We start from the raw sequence: 4,028 nt of genomic DNA, 5'->3' as shown, positions 1-4,028 counted from the left end.
TCTATCGTTTCCACTTTCGCTTTTACTTTGCTTTGTTACTTTGTTGCTTTCAGTTCTCACTTGGCAAACAATCTATAAGGGATTGACAACCCGTTCATAGCGCTGGGAGCAAGTTTTTCTGTTTGTGCAGGCACTTGTGATACTCCTTCACTGGATCGATACCTTGGTTCTCAAAACCGAGGGAAATACTTACCACCGCTGCACTACATCACCCTTTTCGCTTCGAGGGAACACCAATGCAAGGCTCCAAGTCCACGGGGGAAATCCTTTGCATATTTGCCTAGGAAGTCCCTTAAGGCGTAGCCGTAAGAGAAGGATTCCTGGTGCCGTCAACACACCTATTTCTGGTGTCGTTGGAAGGTCTTTTGTTGCAGTAGCAGAAGTATTTCTGGCGCTGTTGCCGGGGAAGGAGAGATCTATCCAAGTAGGTCTCACAAACTCATCTCCTGCATTTACTTTTTTGCTAGTTGCCTCTCGTTTTCCTCTCCCCCACTTCACATTTGCCGTTTTCATTTGCCTTTCTCCTTTGACCTTTTCTTCGTTTGCCTTTTTCGTTTGCCTTTCCTTTGCTTGTGTTACCATGTGCCTTCTTTTAGCTTGCATATTTTCTTGCTAAAAATCCATTTATATGCATCCTCATCCACTTGCTAATCTCTTTAAGAGACCCACTTATGTGTAACGAATTTCTAGTGAATTGAGTGCACTTGACTATCTTTATGGAGTTTTGCTTGAGTTGCGTGAATCTGAAAATCGTGATGAGGAAATTTATGAAGTGATTTACGAGGGCTCCTTGGACGAAAAGCATGATTGCAATGGTTTCACTACAAATTCTATTAGTGACAATCATGCTAAAAATATGCAAAACCCTAAGCTTGGGGATGCTTGTTTTGCTATGACCACTACTTGTTGCAATAATCATGATTGGGGTGATGATCTTTCTTATGATCTTGAAAGTTTGTTCAAACCTCATGATGAATATGATATTTGCAACAATACTGAAAGTGGGATTGGAGAAGTCATGACTTTATTTGATGATAATCCCACTATTTTTGAAGAGCGTCAACTTTGCATGCATGTGGATCATGAAAAGAATATCCTATGGGATAGCTATATTCTTGAATTTGAATATGATCCCACATGTAATTTCTATGAGAGAGGAAAATATTTTGGTAGAAACTTTCATGTTACCAAATCACCTCTCGTGATGTTGAGATTGCTCTTGTCTCTTTCTTCTTCCTTGCATATGGCAGCTATTGGTTGTCTTGACAATTTGTTTTCCTATAAAATGCCTATGCATAGGAAGTATGTTAGACTTAGATGTGATTTTCACATGCTTTATGATGCTCTCGTTGTGCTTCAATTCTTGTCTTTTGTGTGAGCATCATTGATCTATCAATGCCTAGCTAAGGGCGTTAAACAAAAGCGCTTGTTGGGAGGCAACCCAACGAATCTATCCTTTTTATTTGTGTTTTGTGTTTTCCACACTTTCATAATTCTGTTATGATTGTGTTTTTTGTGTTCCTTTTTGCGTTTGTGCCAAGCAAAACCGTTATGATTAGTCTTGGGGATGATCATTTGGTCATGTTGGAAAAGACAGAAACTTTGTGCTCACGAAAAGAATTTTCATTTTTTTCTGTAAGAGCTTTTGAGTTGATTCTTTTTACTGCTGATTTCTACGCAAATTCTTCAGACTGTCGTAATTTTTCAGAATTTTTGAAGTACCAGAAGTATACGAAATATACAGATTGCTACAGACTGGTGTGCTGTTAACAGATTCTGTTTTTGTTGTGTTGGTTGCTTATTTTGAGGAAACTATGGATAGTATCGGGGGGGGGGGGTATTAGCCATGCAAGATTGAAGATACAGTAACCCAACATCAGCATAAGTAGAATTTATGTTTGCTACAGTACCTAAGGAAGTGGTGGTTTGCTTTCTCATACTAATGTTATCACGAATTTCTGTTTAAGTTTCGTGTTGTGAAGTTTTCAAGTTTTGGGTGAAGTTCTTATGGACAAAAAGATAAAGAGTGGCAAGAGCTCAAGCTTGGGGATGCCCAAGGCACCCCAAGAGATTCAAGGATGTCGTAAAAGCCTAAGCTTGGGGATGCCCCGGGAAGGCATCCCCTCTCTCGTCTTCAATCCATCGATAACGTTACTTGGGGCTATATTTTTATTCACCAGATGTTATGTGTTTTTTGCTTGGAGCGTCTTGTATCGTAGGAGTCTTTTATTTTTGTTGTGTCACAATCATACTTTTTGCACACCTAGAGAGAGAGACATGCACTCACCGTGATTTTGTCGAGCTTCACTTATATCCTTTGGTAGACAATTCAGCTCACATGTGCTTCACTTATATCTTTTGAGCTAGATACTTTTGCTCTATGTGCTTCACTTATATCTTTTAGAGCACATCGGTGCGTGGCTTGGTAGTTGATCTATTCTTTGAAAGTAGTCTCAAAAGGGGTAGTTATCCAAAGGGATACAAAAACTTCCACCTTCATGTGCATTGAATAGTTAGAGAAGTTTGATTCATCTCAATTAGTGTTGAGTTGTGGTTGTGGTAATATTGAAGTCATGCTAGTAAGGTGTTGTGGATCTAGAAATACTTGTGTTGAAGTTAGTGATTCCCGTAGCATGCACGTATGGTGAACCGCTATGTGATGAAATCTGAGCATGATTAGTCTATTGATTGTCATCCTTTGCGTGGCGGTCGGGATCGCGCGATGGTTTATACCTACCAACCCTTCCCGTAGGAGTATGCGTTAAATGCTTTGTTTCGATTACTAATAAAACTTTTGTGACAAGTATATGAGTTCTTCATGACTAATGTTGAGTCCATGGTTTAGATGCACTTTCACCTTCCACCATCACTATCTTCTTAGTGCCGTGCAACTTCCACCGGTGCACAAAACCCACCATTAGCCTCCCTCAAAATAGCCACCATACCTACCTACTATGGCTTTTTCAAAGTCATTCCAAGATATATTGCCATGCAACTACCACCATGACATGTGCCACCACGTCTACATTTCCATTGCATGATCGTAAGATAGCTAGCATGATGTTTCCATTAATGTCTATGCCATGCTAGATCATTGCCACGGTACACTACCGAAGGCATTCCATATAGAGTCATCGTTGCTCTAAGTTTTGAGTTGAAAGTGTGATGATCATCATTAATGGAGCATTGTCCCATGTGAGGAAATAAAAGAGGCCAAAGATGCCCACCAAAATAAAAAAAAGAGGCCAAAGAGCCCACCCAAAAAAATGAGAGAAAAAGAGAGAAGGGACAATCTTACCACTTTTCCACACTTGTGCATATTAAGCACCATGATCTTCCTGATTGAGAGTCTCTCGTTTTGTCACCACCATATAGCTAGTGGGAAATTTTCATTATATAATTTGACTTGTATATTCCAATGATAGGCTTCCTCAAAATTGCCTTAGGTCTTCGTGAGCAAGCAAGTTGGATGCACACCCACTAGTTTTCTTTAAGAGCTTTCACATACTCTTAGCTCTAGTGCATCATTTGTATGGCAATCCCTACTCATTCACATTGATATCTATTGATGAGCATCTCCACAGCTCATTGATATGCCTAGTTAATGTGACCATCTTCTCCTTGTTTTGTCTTGCAACCTCCACCACACTCCACACCACTTATAGTGCTAAAACCATGGCTCACGCTCATGTATTGCGTGAGAGTTGAAAAGGTTTGAGAAAGTAAAGGTGTGAAACCATTACTTGGCCAATACCGGGGTTGTGCATGATTTAAATTCGTTGTGCAATGATGATAGAGCATAGCAAGACTATATGCTTTTGTAGGGATAACTTTCTTTTGGCCTTGTTATTTTGAAAGTTCATGATTACCTTGCTAGTTTGCTTGAATTATTATTGTTTCCACGTCAATAGCAAACTATTGTTTTGAATCTAATGGATCTGAACATTCACGTCACATAAGAGGAGTTACAAAGGACATCTATGCTAGGTAGCATGAAAGCATAAAAAATTCATTCTTTATCACTTCCC

The sequence above is a fragment of the Hordeum vulgare genome, chromosome 4H (assembly GCF_904849725.1).
Source record: "Hordeum vulgare subsp. vulgare chromosome 4H, MorexV3_pseudomolecules_assembly, whole genome shotgun sequence".
NCBI classification, from domain to species: Eukaryota; Viridiplantae; Streptophyta; class Magnoliopsida; order Poales; family Poaceae; genus Hordeum; species Hordeum vulgare.
Note: the sequence above shows the minus strand (reverse complement) of the source record.